Below are 10,059 nucleotides of genomic sequence, written 5' to 3' on the forward strand. Positions count from 1 at the left end.
TTTAACACTCTCTAGAGTGTTAATTCAGAGTAAGACGCGATGGCCAGGTCAGACCTTCTCCTTGGGGGACCAGGGTCCTCTAAATGGCTGGTGGCCTATTTTGCTTTTGTCATTCAGAGCAGGAGCTAGGCTCTGGGGTCAGAAATGAGCTGGGCTCAGCCACTCCCTGGCTCTCTTTGAGCAAGGTGGCCTCACCTTTCGAAGCCACAGTTGTCCTATCAGTAAACTGGAGATGTTTGCAGGGTGGCTGGGATAAGGTGTGTACAGTCCCGGCCTGCCATGAGACAGGCTAGTGAGCTCACAGGGACTTGCCCACAGGGACCAGCCTGGAAGAGGAGTGACAGGTACCTCCCGCCAACACTCCAGTTGGCTTTCTGTGCACCCCACCCCCCACTCTCTTGGCATAGCTGCCCTAATTCCATCTCCCAGAAGCCTTCGGGCTCTGGATGGCCTGGACACACAAGCTGGACACAGAAGACAGGCCTGGTAAGTGTGCACTGGGTGTCCTGGGAGCCCAGAGGAGGTGCCCCACACAGCCTTGCAGGACTGGAAATTACCCTCAGTGAATCCTTGAAACAAAGCCAGTAAATAGGTTGATTAAAAAAGCCCTGTTTAGAAGTTCAGGCCAGGCGCAGTGGCTCATGCCTGTAATTCCAGTACTTTGGGAGGCTGAGGTGGGCGGATCACCTGAGGTCAGGAGTTAGAGACCAGCCTGGCCAACATAGTGAAACCCTCTCTCTACTAAAAATAAAAAAATTAGCCAGGGGTGGTGGCATGCGCCTATAGTCCCAGCTACTAGAGAGGCTGAGGCAAGAGAATTGCTTGGACCCAGGAGGCAGAGGTTGCAGTGAGCTGAGATCGTACCACTGAACTCCAGCCTGGGCAACAGAGCAAGACTCTGTCTCACAAAAAAAAAAAAAAAAGGAAGTTCAGTCACTTGCGTCTGGCTGCAAAGTGGCTGAGTCAGAATTTAAACCCAGGTTTGTGGCTTCTGAAGTCCATTTTCTCAGCCTCTATAGGCTTTCCTTCCCTATAGCTTGGCACTTGAACTGGAAGCCACAACATTCTACATGTGGTTAACTCAGCACGAAAACGAAGGCCTATCACGTCCTTTGTTCTAAATACCATGCTTTTACTGATATAGCCTGTAATTCAAGTCATTCTATTGGCAGAGGGGCAGGGGAAAGGGAAGAGAGTAGGAAGCTAGGCAGAACATATTTCCCCAATCTCTGCTCTGCCGTAGCCTCTCCTGTCTGCCAGTGGAGGGAAAAGATTCCCTGCAGAGGGACCAATGGAGGGAGATGTTTTCATTAGGAAAGCTTGGTGAGCCAAGATCAGGCATCGCATGGAGTTGCAGCCCCAGGGCAGGAAGTGGCCCTCCTTGCTTGGGGCCTGCACAGGAGACAGAAGGCTGCTCAGACAGCAGGGATGGAGGAAACTGAGAGGACTCCGTTCTCGGTGAAAGGTGTTGGGAGAGATAAGGGATGCCCGAGGAAGACACAAGGTTGCTGGGGCTTAAAATAGTGTTGGAGGCATGAAAAATGGGATTGCCAAGGGACAAAAAGGAGAACACAGGAAAGCGATCGGGCCTCAGAGGGAGGGAAGGGATGCCGAGAACACGATTTTAAAGCAGCTGGGACAACGACGGGGAGGCACTAGGCTGATTCAGCTGTACAGTCAGCCCCAAAGCTCTCAGCCTGCATTTTTGTGGATCAAATATGCTAATTAGGCACAGGTCCCTGAAGACTGTGCGGGGAGACCCATTCATTTACTCTCTGCAGCAACATAACAAAATTACCCCTCCTAGACCTATGCTAAGCACATCACAAGCACTCTCTCATATACTTTCCCAACCACCCTGTGACATGTCGGGATCATTATTCCATTTTTCAGCTGAGGAAAATTAGGGTCAGAGAGGGGAAGCAACCTGCCCCAGGAGCCCCAGCTGAAGAGCAGCAGGGCTAGGATTCAAATTCAGGCATGTCCTGTCCCAATTCATGCCCAGGCACAAGGTGATAGAACAAAGGGAAGCCCAGCAAGGATCCTACTTGGTAGGTTTCTGCAGTGAGATCTGAGGTAGCCTGGGTCTTGTATGTCAGGCCAGGGAATATGAACTTGGTCTTGCTGTGGGCAGCGGGGAGCCATTGAAGGTGTTTGAGCAGGGGCATCAGTCTGGCCTTACAAGAGTGCAATGGAGGCCAGGCGCGATGGCTCATGCCTGTAATCCCAGCACTTTGGGAGGCCAAGGTGGGTGGATCACCTGAGGTCAGGAGTTCGAGACCAGCCTGAGCAACATGGTGAAACCCCATCTCTACCAAAAATACAAAATTAGCTGGGTGTGGTGGTGCATGCCTGTAATCCCAAGTACTTGGGAGGCTGAGGCAAGAGAATCGCTTGAACCCAGGAGACAGAGGTTGCAGTGAGCTGAGATACTGCCATTGTACTCCAGCCTGAGCAGTAAGAGTGAAACTCCGTCTCAAAAAAAAAAAAAAAAAAAAAAGAGTACAATGGAGAAGCGTTCCAGAGCAGTCAGGGAAAGTTCCGGACAAAAGCTTTTTTTTGTTTTGTTTTGCTTTTGAGACAGGGTGTCACTCTGCCACCCAGGCTGAAGGGCAGTATAGTGACCTTGGTTCACTGCAACCTCCACCTCCCAAGCTCGAGCGATCCTCCCACCTCAGCTTCCTGAGTAGCTGGGACTACAGGTGTACACCACCACACCCAGCTAATTTTTTGTATTTTTTGTAGAGATGGGGTTCCCCCATGTTTCCCAGGCTGGTCTCAAACTCCTGAGCTCAAGCGATCTGCCTGCCTCAGATTCCCAAAGTGCTGGGACTACAGGTGTGAGCCACTGTGCCTGGTCTAGGCAGAAGTTTCAAAATGAGGATAGGCCAGGAGCAGCAAGAAAGCAGTCAGCATCAAGCAGCTGCCAGCCAACACTTTCGCTACACTCCATCATTGCCTTGTCCTTGATGCCTGCTGGAGTCTGCCCTTGGCATTCGGTCTGTATATAAATCCAAGCATATCAGGCCAAGGCCCCAAAGAGAAAAATGATTTTTTTTTTTGTACATGGCACAGAGTAATAAATATGAGCATAGCCAATGGTCCTGCATTTGGATCTCTGCTCTACTCTCACTAGCTGTGTTACCCTGGGCAAGATACTTAACCTCTCTGAGCCTCATTTTCCACCTTGGGATGAGGATCTAGTGACACAGGGTGCATGTGCGGCACCTGGCCCAGGCCTGCCCCCGGGTGAGTGCTCACAGAATGCACTATTTTTGTGCGTGTGATCTTCTGCGTGTGTTGGTTGCCTGCCCCACATGGTACAGAGTGTTCATCCTTTGCTATCACTCAAGCAGCCGCCACAACCTCTGTCTTGCGCAAGGAATTTGTATTCTCTCCAAATTTGCACATTGCTCAGGCATTTTAAATTCAATGATTTCTGTTCTTTCCCCGGAAGACTTCAACCTCATTTGTAGGACGGCCCTTGTTCCTTGTTTTTGGAAGGGCTGACTGAGTCACGGAGATGGAATCTATTTCTTTTTAATAACTTACATTGCTTCCCTTTCTTAGTACAAAAGCAGTAACATGCTCAGTGTGGTTCACACAAATAAGCAAAGGAAAACTACTGATAATCCTATCATGTGGAAATAATCACTGTTAAGATTTTAGTTCTGGCCGGGCACGGTGGCTCAAGCCTGTAATCCCAGCACTTTGGGAGGCCGAGACGGGCAGATCACGAGGTCAGGAGATCGAGAACATCCTGGCTAACACGGTGAAACCCCGTCTCTACTAAAAAAAAAAATACAAAAAATTAGCCGGGCGAGGTGGCGGGCGCCTGTAGTCCCAGCAACTCGGGAGGCTGAGGCAGGAGAATGGCGTAAGCCCGGGAGGCGGAGCTTGCAGTGAGCTGAGATCTGGCCACTGCACTCCAGTCCGGGCGACAGAGCGAGACTCCGCCTCAAAAAATAAAAATAAAAAAAAGATAAAAGAAACAAAGAACATGTAACATTACTCTTCAAGCCAGAGTCACTCTCCATAAATTATCAGTTTGATTTTCTTCATAGTACTAACATGAGCTGCTTTTGTTTTTTTTTTTTACTTTTTGTAGAGACAGGGTCTCATGTTGCCCTGGCTAGTCTCAAACTCCTGGCCTCAAGCAATCCTCCCGCGTTGGCTTCCCAAAGTGTTGGGATTACAGGTGTGAGTCACTGCGCCCAGCCTAAGAGATATTTTTGAACACAAGAGAGAAGCTAGGGAAATGACATTGACTCCAATACTCTCAGCCCCGAGAGCGGTCCTGCTCGCTCAGAGCTATGTGGGGTCAGAGACCTTCTGGAACTCACTTCCAAGGTACCCAAGTATTTAACTTTTCCCAACACCTGTGCTGGGGAGCAGGTGAGAAGCCTTTGGGGCTTTCTGACTGTAAAGACTGTTCCAGCTCTTGCCTCCAGGAAATGCCTCAGGCTAAGCTTGGGAGGGAGGAGAACTTATTTCTAGTTATAAACAGCTTCTTGGTGCCAATCAGAGGCGGGTGTTAACCCTACCTTTCCCGACCTGCATGGCAGACCCGTCCAGGGAGTTCTGGGGCTGGAGCGGGGAGGCAGCTCTCATTTGGCAGTGCCACCCAGGGATAAGTCCTCATTGGCATCTGAGGAAGGAGTCCTGGGCCACAAAGCAGAGGGGTTCCAGGCCTGGAGCCAGAGCTAGTGGCTCGTGTTTCTTAGCTCTCTGTATTCACTATCTCTCTGGGAAACCTCCTTTTGATTTATGTACCCAATCTTATAAAAATAATACATGATTGATGCAGAAAAGTTAGAAATCTACAAAATACAATGGCAAAGAAAAATAACAGCAGGATGCAGTGACTCACGCTTGTAATCCTAGCACTTTGGGAGGCCAAGTGGAAGGATCACTTGAGGCCAGTTCAAGACTAGCCTTGGCAATATAGCAAGACCCCCATATCTTTAAAAAAAAAAAAATGGCCGGATGGGCGCAGTGGCTTGTGCCTGTAATCCCAGCACTTTGGGAGGCCAGGGTGGGCAGATCACCTGAGGTCAGGAGTTCAAGGTCAGCCTGGCCAACACGGTGAAACCCAATCTCTACTACAAAATAAAATTAGCCGGGCATGGTGGCAGGTGCCTGTAATCCCAGCTACTCAGGAGGCTGAGGCAGGAGAATCACTTGAACCTGGGAGACACAGATTGTAATGAGCCAAGATCATGCCAGCGCACTCCAGCCTGGGCAACAAAACAAGACTCCGTCTCCAAAAAAAAAAAAAAAAAAAAAAAAAAAAAAAAAAAAAAAAAAAAAAGAGCCAGGCATGGTAGGCACACCTGTAGTTCCAGCTACTTGGGAAGCCGAAGTGGGAGAATGACCTGAGCCCTGGAGTTTAAGGCTCCAGGGAGCTGTCATTGCACCACTGTACTCCTGCCTGGGCAACAGGGAAAATCTGTTTCTAAGAAAAGAAAAATAGCCCGACGCAGTGGCTCACACCTGTAATCCCAGCACTTTGGGAGGCCGATGCGGGCAGATCACCTGAGGTCAGGAGTCCGAGATCAGCCTGGGCAACACGGTGAAACCCCGTCTCTACTAAAAATACAAAACTAGCTGGGCGTGGTGGCACATGCCTGTAATCCCAGCTATTTGGGAGGCTGAGGCAGGAGAATCGCTTGAACCTGGGGGGCAGAGGATGCGGTGAACCGAGATCGCGCCATTGCACTCCAGCCTGGGCAACAAGAGTAAATCTGTCTCGCCGAAGAAACGAAAAGAAAAATAATGACTCACTCAACAGTTAACCACTGTTAATAATCTGGTGTGAAAGGAGCAAATTTAAGAAATCCTGTTTGCTCATTTGTTTGAGCCTCCGACTGCGATGAAGTGCAGCTCTCCGGAAGAATCCTTGAAGACAGAACAGGATAGAGAATACAACCACCCCCGCCAACATCTCTTACCTGAGTTTAGATTCCTTGAAAAGTAAACGACTCCAGGCTGGGCGTGGTGGCTCACCCCTGCAATCCCAGCACTTTGGGAGGCCACGGTGGGCGGATTGTTTGAGGTGAGGAGTTTGAGACCAGCCTGGCCAACATGACGCAACCCTATCTCTACTAAAACTATATAATTAGCCAGGCATGGTGGCACGTGCCCGTAATCCCAGCTACTCAGGAGGCTGAGGCAGAATTGCTGCAACCCGGGAGGCGGAGGTTGCAGTGAGCTGAGATCACGCCACTGCACTCTAGCCTGGGTAACAGAGCAAGACGGAGCACAATGACTCACGCCTGTAATCTCAGCACTTTGAAAGGCTGAGGCAGGAGGATCACTTGAATCCACGAGTTCAAAACCAGCCCAGTCAACATAACAACATTCTATCTCTACAGAGGAAAAATTTTAAAATTAGCTGGGTGTGGTGACAGGCAACTATAGTCCCAACTACTGGGCAGTCTGAGGCAAGCAGATCCTTTCAGCCCAGGAGTTGGAGACTGCAATGACCCATGATTGGGCCGTTGTCCTTTGACCTAGGGCAGCAGAGAGACCGTTTCAAAAAAAAAAAAATTCTTAGTAAGACTAATTCTTCATGCATTTTTGTTCCGTTTTCAGATAAAGTCTTGCACTGTCACCCAAGCTGGAGTGCAGTGGCACAGTCTCAGCTCACTGCAACCTCTGCCTCCCAAGTTTAAATGATTCTCTTGTCTCAGCCTCCTGAGTAGCTGGTGTCTCCAGAATTTGTTGGTTCTTGGTCTACACTGACTTAAATAACAAAGCCACAGGCCCCTCTCAGTGAGTGTTACAATTATTAAAGATGGTGCGGCTGGAGTTTGTTATTTCAGATGTTCTGGAGCTTTTTCCTTCTAGTGGGTTCACGGTCTCGCTACAGACTTTCATGGTGAGTGTTACAGCTCTTAAAAACAGCACTTCTGGAGTTGTTCATTCTTCCCGATGAGTTCGTAGTTTATTATCTTGGCTTCAGGAGTGAAGCTGGATGGTTTTCTTAGCTTTAGGGGCAAAACTGCAAACCTCTGTAGGAACAACTACAGCTCACAGACACGGTAGGAGCCCAAAGAAAGAACAGCAGCAAAATTCATTGCAAAAAACAAAGCCTCCACGACGCGAAAAACAACTCCAGCAGCCTGCTTTTATTCCCTTATCTGGCCCCACCCACATCCTGCTGATTGGTCCATTTTACAGAGAGCCGATTGGTCTATTTTACAGAGAGCTGATTGGTCCGTTTTGACAGAGTGCTGATTGGTGCGTTTACAATCCTTGAGCTAGACACAGAGTCACAGAGTGCTAGTTAGATGGATACAGAGTTAGCTAGATACAGAGTACCAATTGGTGTATTTACAAACCTTGAGCTAGACACAGAGTGCTGATTGGTGTATTTACAAACCCTGAGTTAGACACAGAGTGCTGATTGGTGCATTTACAATCCTTGTGCTAGACACAGAGTCAGAGAGTGTTAGTCCTCCAAGTCTCCACTAGGCTAGATGCAGAGTACCAATTGGTGTATTCACAAACCCTGAGCTAGACACAGAGTGCTGATTGGTGTATTTACAAACCCTGAGGTAGACACAGAGTGCTGATTGGTGCACATACAATCCTCCGGCTACATGTAAAAGGTCCCCAAGTCCCCATCCGGTTCAGGAGCCCAACTGGCCTCACCAAGTGGATCGTGCATAGAAGCTGCAGGCGGAGCTGCCCACCAGTCCTGAGCTGCACTTGCATTCCTCAGCTCTTGGGTCCGGGAGGCTCAGGCCGCGTGGGAGCCCACCGCAGCTGGAGGAGCTCAGACAGGGCGGGCTGCAGGTCCTGAGCTCTGCCCCGCCGGGAGGCAGCTAAACCCGGTGAGAATTTGAGTACAGCGCCAGCGGGCCGGCACTGCTGGGGGACCCGGCGCAACCTCCGCAGCTGCTGGCCCGGGTGCTAAGCTCCTCACTGCTCTGGGCCGGCGGTGCCAGCCGGCTGCTCCGTGTGCGGGGCCCCCTGAGCCCGCGCCCGCACCCGCAGCCGCCGGAACTCGCACTGGCCCGCGAGCGCCGTGTGCAGCCCTGGTTCCCGCCCGCACCTCTCCCTCCACACCTCCCCCACAAGCAGAGGGAGGCAGTTTCGGCCTCAGTCTGCCCAGAGCGGGGTTCCCACGGTGCCGTGGTGGGCTGAAGGGCTCCTCAAGCGCCGCCAGAGTGGACGCCGAAGCCGAGGAGGCGCTGAGAGTGAGGGCTGCTAGCACATTGTCACCTCTCACTGGGACTACAGGCAGACGCCACCACACCCAGCTAATTTTTGTATTTTTATTTTTTGTTTTTTTTTTTGTTTGTTTGTTTGTTTGTTTTTTGAGACGGAGTCTCGCTCTGTGGCCCAAGTTGGAGTGTACTGGCGCCATCTCAGCTCACTGCAAGCTCCGCCTCCCGGGTTCCCGCCATTCTCCCGCCTCAGCCTCCGAGTAGCTGGGACTACAGGCGCCGCCGCCAGGCCCGGCTAGTTTTTTTTGTATTTTTAGTAGAGACGGGGTTTCACCGTGTTAGCCAGGATGGTCTTGATCTCCTGACCTCGTGATCCACCCGCCTCGGCCTCCCAAAGTGCTGGGATTACAGGCTTGAGCCACCGCGCCCGGCCAATTTTTGTATTTTTAATAGAGACAGGGTTTCACCACGTTGGCCAGGCTGGTCTCGAACTCCTGACCTCAGGTGATCCACCTGCTTCGGCCTCCCAAAGTGCTGGGATTACAGGCATGAGTCACTGCGCCTGGCCCCTGCTTTATTGTTTACCAGAATGTTGCCTTCAAATCATTGGGAACAATTTAATATAAATCGCAATCTTCAACCCCCAGAGTCATTCTCTACGTGATGCTGAAATCATTCATAAGTCTGAGACCGGTCGGGCGCGGTGGCTCACGCCTGTAATCCCAGCACTTTAGGAGGCCGAGGCGGGCAGATCACGAGGTCAGGAGATGGAGACCATCCTGACTAACACGGTGAAACCCCGTCTCTACTAAAATACAAAAAAATTAGCCGGGAGTGGTGGCGGGCGCCTGTATCCCCAGCTACCGGGGGGGCTGGGGCGGGAAAATGACGTAACCCAAAGAGGCGGGGTTTACAGGGGCCCAAGATTGGCCCCGGCCCCCCGCCCGGGGTGAAAGGGCGGGACCCCGTCTCAAAAAAAAAAAAAAAGTCTGAGACCAGGGATAGTGCCTCACGCCTATTTTCCTAGTGTTTTGGGAGGCCAAGGAGGGAGGATCACAGGAGGCCGGGAGTTTAAGACCCTTCTGGGTAATGGCAAGACCACGTCTCTGCGAAAAACTAGCTGGGCACAATGGCACACACCTATAGTCCCAGCAACTCAGGAGGCCGAGGTGGGGGAGCCCAGGAGTTCAAAGCTGCAGTGAGCTATGGTGGCCTCTCAAAACAAAAGTTTTAAAATGGCCTTTCCTTTGGTTGCGGTTTTCTTTTTTTTTTTCTAAAAAAAAAAAAAAAAAAAACGCAAAAAACAAACTTCTGAATAAAACTGTTTAATTTTTTATGTGTTTTTTTGTTTGTTTGTTTTGAGATGGGGTCTCACTCTGTTGCCCAGGCTGGAGTACAGTGGCACAATCTCAGCTCACTGCAACCTCTGACTAACAGGTTAAATCGATTCTCCTGCCTCAGCCTCCCGAGTAGCTGGGATTACAGGCATGAGCCATAACACCCAGCTAATTTTTGTAGTTTTAGTAGAGACAGAGTTTCACCATGTTGCCCAGGCTGGTCTCAAACTCCTGACATCAAGTGATCCACCTGCCTTGGCCTCTCAAAGTGTTGGGATTACAGGCATGAGCCACCGCGTCTGAACGTGCCTGGCCTGGCTTAGGTCTTAATTTGACCCGCGAGCTGTACTGTCTTTGGCAGGTCATAATTTTTCTAGGCTTCAACTTCATCTTCACAACGATATGCCTCAGGTAGGAAAAACTGGACAATTTCTAGGGTCTCTCCTACCTCTCCATGGGTTTCCTGACCTGAATCTTCCTCCGTCAGAGAAGATTCTGGATAATACAGCTCTGGCTGAATCACATCAGGCTGTAGGTGAAAGATGGCA

The sequence above is a fragment of the Rhinopithecus bieti genome, unplaced genomic scaffold, assembly GCF_001698545.2.
Source record: "Rhinopithecus bieti isolate Rb0 unplaced genomic scaffold, ASM169854v2 scaffold_36959, whole genome shotgun sequence".
Classification (NCBI taxonomy): domain Eukaryota; kingdom Metazoa; phylum Chordata; class Mammalia; order Primates; family Cercopithecidae; genus Rhinopithecus; species Rhinopithecus bieti.